Here is a 17026-nt window from a genome sequence, read left to right on the forward strand (position 1 = left end):
GTACAACTAGAAGAAGCGATCGGTTGATACGACATATCCTGAGGCATCAAGGAATCGTCAGTATGCTAAGGGATGTACGTCTGTTATAAGGAGAGGGTGGAGCGGATAAAAATTGAAGAAGAAGACCAAGGCATGAGCACAGTAAGCAGCTTCGAAGTGACAAGTTCCGGTTGTTACGGAGCGATGAAGAGGCTTGCACAGGATAGACTGGCGTGGAGAGCTGCATCAAACCAGACTTCATACCGAACAACACCTCCACCACCACAACCACAAGACGAACAGGCCGTGACATTTACCTAATGATAGGTCAGTAGATGACATTAAAAAACATGTGAGAGGTAATGTGGATACACACAGCTGAAGCAGACGTGATTCCACAAATGGTAGGGTTGGGGGGGGGGGGGGGGGTGAGCGGGTAGGGGGCGGGGTGTCCTGCCCCTCCCTCCTCCCCCACAAACACAAGAAGACTGTTTAGCTAAACACGTACATTTTTTTCCTATATGAGTTTCCCAATTTGTCAGTTAAATTTCGGATAATAAAGAGCATGAAAGAAAGTGTCTCAAAAATGGGAAATAATTCTAGACTACTACGTGCTACAAGATACTTTCAGTTGCCTACCTGAGCTCCACGTGGATTCGCTTGAGGCGCGACGGGTGCCTCTGAAGCTAAGTAAGTCGGTACATACACAGGATGACCCTACTTGCTCTCAACAACAAATCCGACACCATTCTTGACTCCACACGTAGAACGGAGGAAGGCAAAGGTAGATGAGCAAGAGAAGTCAGAAAGCGAAAGGCCCTCCACTAAGAAAAACAAAATAGTGACTGATTTTCTGCACGTTGATGGAAAGGAGTGGAAGAAACATCATTCTCCCAATTTACACGTGAGCACGCCATATTCTGCAGACCTGAATTCACTTTCTAAGTGCTAAGTGAAATGCTAATGAATGTAAGTACATACTTCAATTTTATGTTGTGTAAATTGTGGCATAGAATTAATTATTGCTATTACGGTTCTTTAATTCTTTGTTTTCCAAATTTTTGAGACGTATGCTGTTCACGCATTCTATTTTTCTGTATTTCAATTTCTTGGATGATATACTATACCGATGTACTTGAAATTTATGTAAGTAGATCATTATCGTCTTATTAGAATATTTTACACAATTTATTAGAGTTAATATGGTCTTCAGTCAGAAGACTGCTTCCGTGCTAGTCTATGCTGTGCAAGCTTTTTCACCTTTGTATAATTACTACAACCTACATAAATTTCACACTGCTTACTATACAATTAGGTAACCTCCGAAATTCGTATCCGTCCTCCTTTTTTCCGGAGTAGTGCAATCAAACTCGACGTGGCATGGACTCAACATGTCGTTGTAGGCCCCTGCAGAAATACAGAGACATGCAGCCTCTGTAGCTGTCCATAACTGCGAAACTGTTGCCGGTGCACGATTTTGTGCACGAAATGACCCCTCAATTATGTCTCGTGCCGGGCGATCTGGGTGAACAAATCACTCGGTCGATTTGTGCAGTATGTTCTTCAAACCAATTGGGAACAATTGTGGCCTGATGACAATGCGCATTGTCATCCATAATAGTCCCATCGTTGTCTGGAAACATGAAGTCCATGAATGGCCGCAAATGGTCTACAAATCGTTGAACATAACCATTTCCAGTCAATGATCGGTTCAGTTCGACCAGAGGACTCAGTTCATTCGATATAAACGCAGCCTAGCTTTCACAGCGTCTTGTTGACAACTGTGGTCCATGGTTTCTTGGGGTCTGCACCACACTCGAACCCTACCATCAGCTGTTACCAAATGAAATCGAGGCTCATTTGACCAGGCCACGGTTTTGCAGTCGTCTGCGGTCCAACCGAAATGGCTACGACCCCAGGAGAGGAGCTGCAGGCGATGTCGGCTGTTGCCATAGCCCATTAAAGCCAAATTTCGCTGCATTGTCCTAACAGGTACTTTCATCGTACGTGTCACACTGAGTTCTGTGGTTATCTCAGGCATTGTTGCTTGTCTGTTAGCGCTATACGCAAACGCAGCTGCTCTCCGTAGTTAACTGAAGATCATCGGCCTCTGTGTTGTCAGTGACGAGATGTAATGCCTGATAATTAGTATTTTCAGCACACTCTGGACACTGTGGATCTCGGAGTGTTGAATTTCCTGATGATTGCCGAAATGGAATATCCCATTTGTCTAGCTCCCACTTCCATTCCGCGTTCATAGTCTGTTAATTCCAGTCGTGCTGCCGTAATCACGTCGGATACCTTTTGACAACAATCAGCTGAGTACAAATGACATCTCCGCCAATGCACTCCCTTTTATAGGTTGTGTACGCGATACTACCGCTGTCTGAATATGTGCATATCGCTGTCCCACGATTTTTGTCACTTCAGTTTATTCATGCTTGAGGATGTGTCCTATCAACGTCTTCCTTCTTTTAGACAAGTTTTGCTACAAAATGTTGTCTCACATATTCGATTCACTGCGTCCTCATTAGGTACACGTTCTGACCATGTAACCTTCAGCATTTTTCTGCAGTAACACATTTCGAAAGCTGTTCTCTTCTTGTCTAAACTGTTTATCACCTACTTTTCATTTCCATAGAAGGCTACTCTCCAGGCAAAAATTTTCAGAAAAGACTTCCTGACTCTCAAAAGTTACAATCGATTTTAACAAATACCTCTTTTCAGATATTATTTTCTTGATATAGCTTGTCTGCATTTTGTATCCTATGTACTTCTGCCATCACAGTTATAGTGCTGCAATATTCATTCACTACTTTTTACGTGTGATATTCTAATCTAATTCCCTCATTATCACCTGACATAATTCGACTGCATTCCTTTACCCTTTCTTACTTCTGATGGGCTTCATCATATAGCCTCTTTTCAAAAGGCTATTCATTTCGTTTAGCTGTTCTGCCAACTCCATTTTCATCTCTGAGAGAAGTGCGGTGACATCCAATGTCTCCGACGTCTGTATTTCCTGTCCCTGAAAATTAATTCCCTTTCCAAATTCTCCATTGATGTCCTTCACCGCTTGCTCAATGACTGAATAACTCCGGTGACAGATTACAACTTTGTCTCATTCCCTTTTCAGCACAGCTTCCCTTTCTTATCCATCGTCTCTTGCTACCCTTTGGTTTCTCAACAAGCTGCAAACAACCTTTCGCTCTCTTTATTTAATCCTTCCTTCCTTCATATTTTCAAAGAATGTATTTCTACCAATATACACTCTAAGAAAAAAACGGTGCACCACTGAGGTATTATCCCAATGGGTCGGAAATGGATCATCGGGGCTTAATTCAAAGCGGGACTGATCAGTGAAAACCTTCTACTCAAGTTAATGAGACGTGTCTTGAGACGCCCCAGACAGCGGTGGAATACTGTCATGACTGTCACCCGCCCAACATCTAAGAGTGATGGTCTGGTGCGCCATCTCATTTCATAGCAGGACCCTTTTGGTTGTCATCCGTGGTACTAATACAGCTCAGTGATATTTCAATGATATTCTACGCCCCGTTTTGTTACCATTGATAGCAAGTTATGCTGGGCTTACATTTCAGCAAGATAATGTCCGTCAGAATACGGCGAGTGTTTCCACTGGTGTCTTCGTGGTTGCCAATCCCTACTTTGGCAAGCGAGGTTGCCAGATAACTCCCCAAATGACAACATTGCGAGCCTTTTAGGCAGTCCCCTCCAACCAGCCAGAGATTTTGACGATCTAACGCGTCAGTTGGACAGAATTTGGGGCGATATTCTTATGAACACCCAATAACTCTATCAGTCGGTGCCAAGCCGAATAACTGCTTGCCTAAGTGCCAGAGGTGAACCAATGTGTTATTGACTTGCTCAATTTGTAAAGCTCTTTCTCTCGAATAAATCATTCAACTTTTCTGAAATTGTAATCATTTGTTTATCTATTCATGTACATTACATCTACTGATTACCGTCCCACTCTGATAATTCCTTCGTGGTGCATCCATTTTTGTCTTAAATTGTATACAAATGCTGTAAACGTGTGTTAAGAAAAGGTTCTTAACGTCCCTTGCCAAATAAGTCACTGGGTGATTACTTTCAAGAACGTAAACTAATCTTCCTAGAGGTCGGTTTCCAACAGTTTTTCTATTCTCCCATAAATAATTCGTGTCGGTATTGATTTTGTTTTTACATTGTTCGGCACATTGAAAGGGGGGCTACCGGCCATTTGCGTTGCATGGGCGGGAGGGGGGAGGTGGGGGAGGGATGGGACGGGGTGAGGAATAACAGGCTGTGATCCTAACCATGAGAACTAAGCCCTGGATCCGTGTCTGAGCTGAAGACCCTAAAAGACCTCTATTCAGCCTTGGACGTCGATTTACCGATAATGATTAAATTTTAACAGAACAAGTAATATGTGCAGATTCTTGAGAAGCAATCGTACTGTGTGCAATGACCGGAGAGTAACAACTCGTCTTTGTATACGGGGTAAACATCGACAAGGCCGCCAGCCGCAGTCATTTACGCGACTGCGTTCCAGCGCGGCGTCGTGCTGCGACCGTCCACTGGACGCTTGCGTGCCTGCGCGACAAGTGACTCGCGCTGAACTTGATGTGGAGATAAAGTGCCTCCAAAGATCAAGGCCCGCCGCCGACAACAAAGCCGCGGAAGCTGAGTCACTGTGGCACGCAGCGCAGCGCCTCGCATTTCCAGAACTTTCCCCCCGTTGCCACTGGAGTCGCCCGCTTACGTGACGAAACGCCAGGTGAACAATGCAAGCGCCCGCGGCCGCTGGTATAATATCTGGAGCGAGAGGGCCGCCCGCTACGGTACGATGCTTTTGTTTTGGGTCCGCGCAGCTGTCTGAGGGAAAGGAGCGAACGAAATTTCCGCTTCAGAATATCCTGTCTTTACACAGCTGGAGGCCGGCCGAAGTGGCCGTGCGGTTAAAGGCGCTGCAGTCTGGAACCGCAAGACCGCTACGGTCGCAGGTTCGAATCCTGCCTCGGGCATGGCTGTTTGTGATGTCCTTAGGTTAGTTAGGTTTAACTAGTTCTAAGTTCTAGGGGACTAATGACCTCAGCGGTTGAGTCCCATAGTGCTCAGAGCCATTTGAACCATTTTTCATTTTACACAGCTGGAAACCAGAAGCAACCCTTTTTTTCTTTTGTTTCTTTTTGTGTTATGAAGTAAGTTCTTTTGCAGAAATGGATAAGCAATACCCTGATTTACAGTGTGGGTAATCCAAATGGTTGTACTCGTTTGTACAGACTGACCTCCCGGCGTTAGAGGCTCTAATAAGGCGCTTCAGTCATGGACTGTGCGGCTGGTCCCGGCGGAGGTTCGAGTCCTCCCTCGGGGACGGGTGTGTGTGTTTGTCCTTAGGATAGTTTAGGTTAAGTAGTGTGTAAGCTTAGGGAGGAGGAGGAGATTAGTGTTTAACGTCCCGTCGACAACGAGGTCAGTAGAGACGGAGTGCAAGCTCGGGTGAGGGAAGGATGGGAAAGGAAATCGGCCGTGCCCTTTCGAAGGAACCATCCCGGCATTTGCCTGAAGAGATTTAGGGAAATCACGGAAAACCTAAATCAGGATGGCCGGAGACGGGATTGAACCGTCGTCCTCCCGAATGCGAGTCCAGTATGCTAACCACTGCGCCACCTCCCTCGGTGTGTAAGCTTAGGGACTGATGAGCTTAGCAGTTAAGTCCCATAGGACTTCACACACATTTTTTTTTAGAGGCTCTAATCCAACCATCCTGACTTAGCTTATTCACGGTTTTGCTAAATTACTGCGGGCACGCGGCCTTTATGTTTCATCATTGTCAAATTAGATCCTTAGGCTCATAGATGCCTGTTACGAATGTCTTGTCATTTTTTAGTTATGTTGGAAGGCGAACCTCAAACTAGGGCCTAGCCCAAATGAAGCGCTCCGCAAAAGTACTCTGCTTCCCGAGTTGTCGAGTTGTTGCTTCTTCTGAGTAGTGCATCGCCGACCCATAGATGGGAATCCTACAGTTCTCCACTCCATAACAGGTCCTAAAATCTGCAGCCAAGACAGTAGGAAATCGACGGATCGACTGGTTAAGACCTTCCACTATGCCCCAAATCAAAGATCCCGATCAACTGGTAACACAGAAAATGCAGATAAAATACCTTCTACACAATCCAATATTTTTCGCCGTTTTATATCTGTTGATAAAATGTAATATACTGCTATTTCTGAATATGTAAGCTTTATTACATAAAACTATATTTAATACACTATGTGATCAAAAGTATCTGGACACCTGGCTGAAAATTACTTACAAGTTCGTGGCGCCCTTCATCGGTAATGATGGAATTCAATATGGTGTTCACCCATCGTTAGCCTTGATCACAGCTTCCACTCTCGCAGGCGCACGTTCAATCAGGTGCTGGAAGTTTTCTTGGGGAAAGGCAGCCCATTCTTCACGGAGTGATACACTGGGGAGACATATCGATGTCGGTCGTTGAGGCCTGGCACGAAGTCGGCGTTCGAAGACATCCCAAAGGTGTTCTATAGGATTCAGATCAGGACTCTGTGAAGGCCAGTCCTTTATAGGGATGTTATTATCGTGTAACCACTCCGCCACAAGCCATGCGCTATGAAAAGGTGCTCGATCGTGCTGAAAGATGCAGTCGCCATCCCCGAATTGCTCTTCAACACTGGGAAGCAAGAAGGTGCTTGAAATATCAATGTAGGCCTGTGCTGTGACGGTGTCACGCAAAACAATAATGGATGCTAGCCCCCTCCATGAAATACACGACCACACAATAACACCAACGCCTCCGAATATTACTGTTGGCACTACACACACTGGCAGATGACGTTCACCGGGCATTCACCATACCTACACCCTGCCATCGGATCTCTACATTGTGTACCGTGATTCGTCACTCAATGCAAAGTTTTTCCACTGTTCAATCGTCCAATGTTTACGCTCCTTACACCAAGCGAGGCGTCGTTTAGCATTTACCGGCGTGATGTGTGGCTTATGTGCAGCCGCTCAACCATGAAATCCAAGTCTTCTCATCTCCCGCCAAACTGTCATAGTACCTGCAGTGGATTCTGATGCAGTTTGGAATTGCTGCCCGCATCTCGTGGTCGTGCGGTAGCGTTCTCGCTTCCCACGCCCGGGTTCCCGGGTTCGATTCCCGGCGAGGTCAGGGATTTTCTCTGCCTCGTGATGGCTGGGTGTTGTGTGCTGTCCTTAGGTTAGTTAGGTTTAAGTAGTTATAAGTTCTAGGGGACTGATGACCATAGATGTTAAGTCCCATAGTGCTCAGAGCCATTTGAACCATTTTTTTTTGGAATTGCTGTGTGTTGGTCTGAATAGAGGTCTGCCTTTTATACATTACGACTTTCTTCAACTGTCAACGGCCACTGTCAGTCAACAGACGAGGTCGGCCTGTACGCTTTTGTGCTCTACGAATCCCTTCAAGTTTCCACTTCACTATCAGATCGAAAACAGTGAACCTAGGAATGTTTAGGAGTGTGGAAATCTCGCGCACAGACGTATGACAGAAGTGACACCCAATCACCTGACGACGTTCTAAGTCCATGAGTTCCGCGGAGCGTCCCATTCTACTCTCCCACGACGTCTAGTGACTACTCGTATGGAGTACCTGGCAGTAGGTGGCAGCACAATGTATCTAATATGAAAAACGTATGTTTTTTAGGTGTTCGGATACTTTTGATCACATAGTGTATGTAATGGATGTAATAGTATATTTATTTGTGGATATATATCATGGATCGTAATTATAATGTAAATATTGTAAATTGCTGGGTAATCGGCAAGGGAACTTTGTTTGAATGTATCGATAGCAATGACGAAATGGCAGTAACTCTGCCGTTGTTTATCTTTGCATATGTAGAGTCCCTGTCACGCTACGAGCACACTGAAGAGACAGCAGCTTGAGTCTTGAACGAGTGCGGGAGTCTTTGTTTGGCGCTCCCGCGGATGCAGTGTGCAGTTATGATGGCGCTAATGTAGGCGCACCTACTTTTTTAACCAACGAACATTGAAAGTACGATCTGAGTGGACAGGCGGAGGAAGCTGCAATTCAAACTACTGCCTGACCCATAATTATCCGTGCCTTTGGAGACGACTCGTGGTTCTCAGCCAACAGCAGCAGCCCAGCATTGTCACTGGCTACATTCTTCATCGCATGCACATCTACATAATAGTAAGGCTGTTAACTGTTGCTAATACTGTACAGGCATTACCCAGTGGCATTTCTTTAACAAACTTTAATGATTAGCTTTCTTGGCTAAAAGCCTGCAATAGTTAAAACTTGTAGGACACCTGTCTAGTCATTGTCCTCAGACATTATCACCAAGCAGAGTCCCTCTCCTATCCATGCAGTCACAGAGTGTCATAAAAATATGAAAACTGATTAACTATTTACTGCCAGTTTTGTTTGTTTGCTAACGACTAGTTTCAGTCTAAATTTTATTGCTCCAGTAACTGTTCATTCTTGTACTGCGCAACACAGGCTTAACTAATTTGCAATTTTGAATATTAACTCCACGGATTTGAAATAATGTAAAATTTCACTGGCAAAAACTGATAACTAGAGATACAGTACAAATTACGAGTGCGAAATTTCATTTAGTCTCTATTTAGCTTAGCTAGCGACTTCTGCTGGATTGATACGTATTTTATTTTTCTTATATTACAAGCAAATCGGCTGCTCATTTGCTTAAAGTAAGAGCAGTCCAATCGTTCAATAATTAAAATTAAATTGTTCGTCTTTTTCCAAATATTGCATTACGATACGCTGAGGTTGCTGAAAGTAATTTTTTACGTAACAAAGTTTCAGTTCGAGTTGGTCATTTGTTTAGCCAGCTACTACATCTAACTTTGCTTTCAAAATTTACTATTGGAGAGTGGGTACCTGCAGGTTCAGTGCTTTCTGATTAATTTATTTTCTTGTGAGCTGTTGTGTTGTGGAAAAGTGTGAGACGTCAGTGATTATTTGATTAATGTTTTTTGCCATTACTTTTCTTTGGAGGCTGGATATTAATTACTCTAGTGGGCTGGCCACAGTTTAGTTGCCCCATTTTTGCATTTGAATATTGCGTGGTACGCTTTTCCCCCCTGTGTGACTTGTGAGCAGTGGCACCAAATTTCATCCCATTTCAAAAGTATTATCAGTATTTAGATTAGCTTTAGAATGGATTTTTCCTTCAGGAGGTAAAAATTTCGAAACTTGTGGTAAGGTCTTATGGGACCAAACTTTTGGGGTCATTGGTCCCTAAGCTTACGCACTACTTAACCTCACTTAAACCAATTTACGCTAAGAAGAACATACACACCCATGCCGGGGGGAAGACTTGAACCTCCGCCGGGGGGAGCCGCGCGGTCCGTGACAAGACGCCTCAGACCGCACGGCTACCCCGCGAGGAACCTCCTGCGTTTGCACACAGGGAGCACAATCCCAATCAACCTAACATTACAATTCGAAAGAAAAAAATAAAGAAAAACGAACCCTGTTGCTTTTTAGACACGGATTTGTGCTACCAATCGGCAAATTCAAATTTTTACACACACCTCGCCGGTTTGGTCCGTTTGTATCAGAACTGTATGTCTGATTAAAGGGTCTGTGGCTTTTAAAGAATACGATTAGGAAAATATTTCACACTGAATCGAATGCGATTTGGATGACACTGGCTATCAAGAGCTGACGGATTACAAAATATTTTCATCGACGACCAAGACCTTTGCGATGATGAAGAAAGGCCTTCCGCCAACGACCATTCTGAGAAAGAACCAACTACTGAGGAAGCTTTTCACGGCGGTGAATTGGTTACAACAACAAAATACCGCCCAATTATTGTCTTTAAAAGGACTGTGAGATTTATCTGTAAATCAACGTTTCAACTCTGAACCAAACAAAAAAATTTTGATTTCTTTTGCTGAATTGCATCTACATCTACATCTGCTTGGATACTCTGAAAATCACGCTTAAGTGCCTGGAAGAGGGTTCATCGACCCACGTTCAAAATAATTATCTATTATTCCAATCTCGAAGAGCGCGAGGAAAAAGCGAACAGCTTTATCTTTCTATGCATGCTCTGATTTCTCTCATTTTATTATGACGATCCTTTCTCCCTATATAGCTTGGCGTCAAATAAATAGTTTCGCATTCGGAGGATAAAGATGGTGATCGAATTTTCGTGAGACGATTCCGCCGCAACGAGAAACGCCAAATCCTGTATCATGTCAGTGACACTCACTCCCCTATTTCGCGATAATACAAAAAGTGCTGCCCTCCTTTGACCTTTGTCGATGCACTCCGTTAATTGTTTCATAACTTAACTGTACGACCATTTTTAACTTTCAGAATTAGGCTATGTGGTCAACTTTCTGTGTAACTTGTTAACATAGATGATACAAAGTACACAGTCTGACAATAAGTGGAAGAAAAACGGGATGAAACGTCCAAGGTATATGATATTATTTTACTGTCTGTATTCACTAGTATTTGGCAGTATAAGCCCACTTATCACTGAATGTTGCACACTTTCCGGCCTGGATGAATATTTCGTTGGGAAGGGCAGACTGGCAGGACAATTTCTGTAACTGGCCTTTGATATCCTTTATACTGACAATGGGGCTTAGTTGGCGTCCAAGCGGGTCGCACACGCATTCTATCGGGGACGGATCTGGGAACTGTTTGACATATGGAGTACGTTAATATCGCGTAGAGAGCTCATAGGGACACGTGCCATGCGTGGGCGTGGAAGAGCCTTGTCCTGTTGTATAATGGCACAACGATACCGTCGCACGAACCGAAACATTTGATGACATAGGGTGTCCGTGACGTATCATTAGGCATTTGGAGTCCCCTCAATCAGTACTAGCCATGACCTGAAGCAATACCAGATAGCTCCTCACACCTAGACGCCAGGTGTAACATTGCGGCATCTTTAAATCTATGTCACATGCCGATAACGCTGTCTCACATGAGTGCGTGGCATTTTAGTGTTCTTCACAGTCATCACTCCACATACGCCCCAGTTCATGCCCTTCATATACCCCACCACTCCTGCTAACAACATTAATACACTGTAGTTCTTTCATATTTTCATGAAAACTGGTACAAAGTGCTTTCGAAAACTATCGCTTACCCGAAAAATCAGTTATCCGAACTCCCTAACGTCCCTAATTGTATCGTATAATCGATATCCTACTGTAATGCATAATTAATTAATACTTGTACGAATTACCTCTCAGCAAGTACTGAACTGTAGTTTGCCGTTTGTTTATATAGAGTTATAAAAATTCGGAGCTGGTAAGGAGCCAGTTAATAACTTATAAAAGTTTAAAGCCATTTTGCTTGTTAATCGACCGTAACTGTTTCAAAAATATCGAAAGGTTTTTCACAGACTGGTAACAGTCTCTGAAAACCATTTTCAACTAAGACAAGTTATAGATCAGCCACAAACTTTTCAGATGGAAGACTGGTATCTGGGTTCATGTATTGGGAGTGTCCTACGCCATTCAATAACAAGATATTCAATATAGACGATATGGACGCATCTTGTATACATCGTCATCTGGGCGCAAAAGTTTTTGGTAGTGTGTGAGAGTGTTTCGCTGCTGTGGATACTGGAACAAAACTTCCCTACACCGCACTCCATATGGCATAAAATATCCCCCCCCCCCCCCCCCCCCGAAACGTGTAAAGTATACACGTATATCGAGATACCATCGTGAAACTAACACTGTACAAATAAGTAATTTATTGCAAGCTCACAGCTACCCGTTATAATCTGTATCAGATTAAAGCAGAATTTCGTCAATAGCGGTAACAGCAGTCTTCGACCTTGGAATACTTCAATCGGAGAAGTGGCTTTCACAAATTCCGCCTCTGCCCAAGGTGCCAGCATTGCCTATGCTACGCGTGTCTTGCCTCTCACTAGCTACGCATAGCAGCAGAGGCCGAAGTTTGAGGTCGCGGTAATAAAACGAACAACTCCATAGCTTACAAAGACTGAGGAAAAGGTATGCATAGTATCATTTATTTTTGAGTCGTCTTTAAATCACTCCTGAAATATAACGTAGCAGCAGGCCGTTTCTGAAACAGGTGGACAGAGCAACTGCTCTGGAAACTTACTGCTTAAATATCAAAATTAAATGACCATTTTAATATACTAATTGTAAACCTCCAGAGCGGCTGATCACCCCACTAAATTCTCCTCACTTCTACATAAAGTGCTACATCTACATCTACGTGATTACTCTGCTATTCACAATAAAGTGCCTGGCAGAGGGTTCAATGAACCACCTTCAAGCTGTCTCTCTACCGTTCCACTCTCGAACGGCACACGGGAAAAACGAGCACATCAATTTTTCTGTGCGAGTCCTGATTTCTCTTATTTTATGGTGATGATCATTTCTCCGTATGTAGGTGGGTGCCAACAGAATGTTTTCGCAATCGGAGGAGAAAACTGGTGATTGAAATTTCATGAGAAAATCCCGTCGCAACGAAAAACGCCTTTGTTTTAATGACTGCCACTCCAATATCATGTCTGTGACACGTGGAAAGAGAGCTAGATACGTAAAGTTATCTCTACCAGTTTCAAAATACACATACAGATTACGATCAGAAACTATTCAAAAGGGAGAGTTCTTAATCGAAGAAATAGGAGATCCACGTTGGGGATTACTACACTACTGGCCATTACAATTGCTACACCAGGAAGAAATGCAGATGATAAATGGGTATTCATTGGCCAAATATACTATACTAGAACTGACATGTTATTACAATTTCACGAAATTTGGGTGCATAGATCTTGAGAATTCAGTACCCAGAACAACCCCCTCTGGCCGTAATAACGGCCTTGATACGCCTGGCCATTGAGTCAAACAGGTACAGGTACAGCTGCCCATGCTGCTTCAACACGATACCACAGTTCACCAAGAGTAGTGACTGGCGTATTGAGACGAGCCAGTTGCTCGGCCATCATATACCAGACGTTTTCAATTGGTGAGAGATGGAGAGATGGAGAATGTGCTGGCCAGGGCAGCAGTCGAACATTTTCTGTATCGAGAAAGGCCCCAACAGGACCTGCAACATGCGGTCGTGCATTATCCTGCTGAAATGTAGGGTTTCGCAGGGATCGAATGAAGGGTAGAGCCTCGGGTCGTAACACATCTGAAATTTAACGTCAGCTGTTCAAAGTGCCGTCAATGCGAACAAGAGGTGCCCGAGACGTGTAACCAATGGCACCCCATACCATCACGCCGAGTGATGCGCCAGTATGGCGATGACGAATACACGCTTCCAGTGTGCGTTCACCGCGATGTTGCCAAACACGGATGCGACCATCATGATGCTGTAAACAGAATCTAGATTCATCCCAAAAAAATGAAGTTTCGCCATTCGTGCACCCAGGTTCGTCGTTGAGTACACCATCGCAGGCGCTCCTGTCTGTGATGCAGCGTCAAGGGTAACCGCAGCCATGGTCTCCGAGCTGATAATCCATGCTGCTGCAAACGTCGTCGAACTGTTCGTGCAGATGGTTGTTGCAAACATCCCCATCTGTTGACTCAGGGATCGAGACGTGGCTGCACGATCCGTCACAGCCATGCGAAAAAGATGTCTGGTGATCTCGACTGCTAGTGATACGAGGCCGTTGGGATCCAGCAGGGCGTTCCGTATTACCCTCCTGAACCCACCGATTTCATATTCAGCTAACAGTGATTGGATCTCGACCAACGTGAGCAGCAATGTCACGATACGATAAACCGCAATTTCGATAGGCTACAATCCGACCTTTATCAAAGTCGGAAACGTGATGGTATGCATTTATCCTCCTTGCACGAGGCATCACAACAACGTTCTACCAGGCAACGCCGGCCAACTGCTATTTGTGTATGATAAATCGATTGGAAACTTTCCTCATGTCAGCACGTTGTAGGTGTCGCCACCAGCGCCAACCTTGTGTGAAAGCTAATCATTTGCATATCACAGCATCTTCTTCCTGTCGGTTAAATTTCGCGTCTGTAGCACGTCATCTTCGTGGTGTAGCATTTTTAATGGCCAGTAGTGTAGGAAGAGACAACTAAGAAAACAAAATGGGGAATGGAATGAAAGCATAATTATGATTTAATCGACAGTCTTGTGACTAGTTTCATGTGGCCACCATGGATTCCTCTCCTGTGTCAACCTCTTTTCCTCAGAGTAGCACCTGCATCCTACGTCCTCAATTATTTGCTTTATGTATTCCAATCTCTGTCTTCCTCAACAGTTTTTACCCTCTACTGATCACTTTATTACCGTAGAGGCTATTTCCTAGTCCCTTAATACATGACCTATCATCCTGAACCTTTTTCTTGTCATTGTTTCCCATAAATCTCTTTTCTCGTCAAATCTGGGGAGCGGCTCCTCATTCTTAGCTTATCAGTCCACCCAATTTTCAACATTTGTCTGTACCACGACTCCGCAACGCTTCGATTCCCTTCCGGTTTTCCCACCGTCCGTGGTTCTCTACTATAGAACGCTGTGTTACGAACATACATTCTCAGAATTTCTTCCTCAGATTGAGGCCTATGTTTCATATCACTAAAATTTCCCCTTGCCAGGAGTACCCCTTCGCCTGTGCCGATGTGTATTTTCTGTTCTCACTGCTTCATCCATCATGGATCATTTGGCTTGTAGGTTAGCAGAATAAGTTAATTTCGCCTACTTCGTTACCACCAATTTAACGTTAAGTTCCTCATTATTCTCATTTCTGTTACTTCTCATTACTTTAACCTTTCCCGGGTTACTCTCAATCCATATTCTGTACTCATTAGTCTATTCGTTCCAGTCAACACATCCTGTAACTCTTCACTTTCACTAATGATGGCGACGTCATCAGCGAATCTTATTATTGACGTCTTTTCGCACTTAGTTTTAATCTCAGTCTTGAATCTTTCTTTTATCTCTGTCACTGCTTCTTCATTGTATAGATTGAACAATATGGGCAAAGGACTGCTTACTTGTCTTACACCCTTTTTAAACCGAGCACGCCGTCTTTATAAATGACACCCATATTTTGTCTTTCTCTGCTACCATATTACAAAGCAATGTTACTGATTCTTTTGTCTTCCAAATGTTGAACGTGACTCCTCATATCTGTTCTGTATTCCTTCTTAAAACCTGATTCGACATTTAATTACTGCCTACTATCAATAACCTTCTTACGATGTAGGAACGATTGTACCGTTTCATAGTGGAGAAACCTCATTTCAGACGACACCATTTGTCTCACTCCGCCAGAAACTAGGGTCCAACTTCTGCATCCATACTGACAATAATGGACGAAATAAGTTTGTGTTGTCTGAGCACGGTTTCGTTTAGAACATGGCGTTGTAATGGTCGTTGCAGTGTGGCACAGAAGTGCGAAAATCTTAGAAGCTTCCATTACCTGGTTTAGTATACTTAAAATGATACATTAGATAGTTAAATTCACTTATTTGGCCGATTATTTGTACATTTATTACAATCTTCGCTATCAGTACTTGTAGTTCTCGAAATTTCATCACCTCTGTAGCAGCAATATGATTCTGTGTACTGCTTCCAGTCTGTCATTCTCAGTATTGCCTATTATGACCTGGTTGTTAGCAAACAATAAAGTTCTAAAATTTATGTTGTTAATAACAGAAATATTCTTTCCATTTTATGACAGTATCTTATAGCATGATGAATGTAAATACTGAAACGTGCAGGTGACCGTTCACAATGGTGTCTGACAGTGTGGTAAATGTTTTCTGAGATTGATCAACATTTCAGAGGGTAAAATTTTATATTGTTTTACACATATTGAAGAGCTGACCATGAGTGCGCTAGGATTCCTATGTTTCCAAATTTTTCGTATAACAGGTTTCGTTTCACACTATCTGCCTTGTATGATGTATGAACGTATTGTAACAGTAAATTGAATTCTCTCCATTTTTTCGGTTATTTATATGAGAGTAAAAATCCAATCTGAACATCACTTTGTCTTTCTGAAGACACGTTGGGCAACTGAAATTCGTGTACCGATAATAAGGACTAATCTTTTATTACTGCTGTTGAATTATATTTAATTACTGAAAATTTCGCATTGTTACCTGATGTATTATACATCAGAGCTTTACTCCACTCTCCTGGTACATATTCCGTTTGTCAACCAATGATCACGAAGTGTAAACGTCTCTGTAACAAACCGTGTAATGTCTGTTTGAGTAATTCGATATTGATATTGCCTGCGCCCAGTGATTTCTTATCTCCCACGTCCTTAATGACTTCAGTCGCTTTATTCAGATAAGATTCAGCATGTTCCTCTTGTTTCAGTTTCTTCTTGATTACTCGCCGCCGAGGATTTCAAATAATTTGACCACTCTCTTTCTGATATTATGTTGAGGAATACTGTATTTCAGATTTACTTTGACTTCCATATACTTCTTACCATAAATTACTGAAGTATCTGTCCAAAATCTCCCATTTTGAGCACTTATTTGTTTATAGGAGATTTTTTATAATCTATTTTGCAGTTTACTCGTATATCATTCTTTTTATTCCTTACTGGCTGATTACCTGGCATTGGCTAGGTATCTGTTTATTCCAGTCTTCTATTAGTCTATCTCCTCTTTCTCCTCCTCTCTGTCCATATCCCCCTTCCTCCCTCACAGTCCATGTCCTCCACCTCCCTATCTCTGTACACCTACTCCACCTTTCACTTTCCTTCCATCTCCTCCTGTTCCTCTGTCCATCTGCTGCTTCCCTCTCTGACCACGTCCGTCCTCCCCCTCTCTTTGTCAATATCCTTCCCATCTCGCTGTTCCTCTCCTCCTTCCTCTTCTGTCTGTCCACATCCTACTCTTTTCTTTCTCTCTCCATCTCCTCCTCTTCCCTGTCCATCACCTCCTCTCTCTCTGTAAATCTCCTCATTCCTAGTATCTGTTTCCGTATTCTCCTTCCTCCTTTCTGTCAGTCTGTCTTCTCTTTCCCCGTCTCTCGCCACGTTATCACCC

This window comes from Schistocerca americana, chromosome 2 (assembly GCF_021461395.2).
Source record: "Schistocerca americana isolate TAMUIC-IGC-003095 chromosome 2, iqSchAmer2.1, whole genome shotgun sequence".
Taxonomy (NCBI): domain Eukaryota; kingdom Metazoa; phylum Arthropoda; class Insecta; order Orthoptera; family Acrididae; genus Schistocerca; species Schistocerca americana.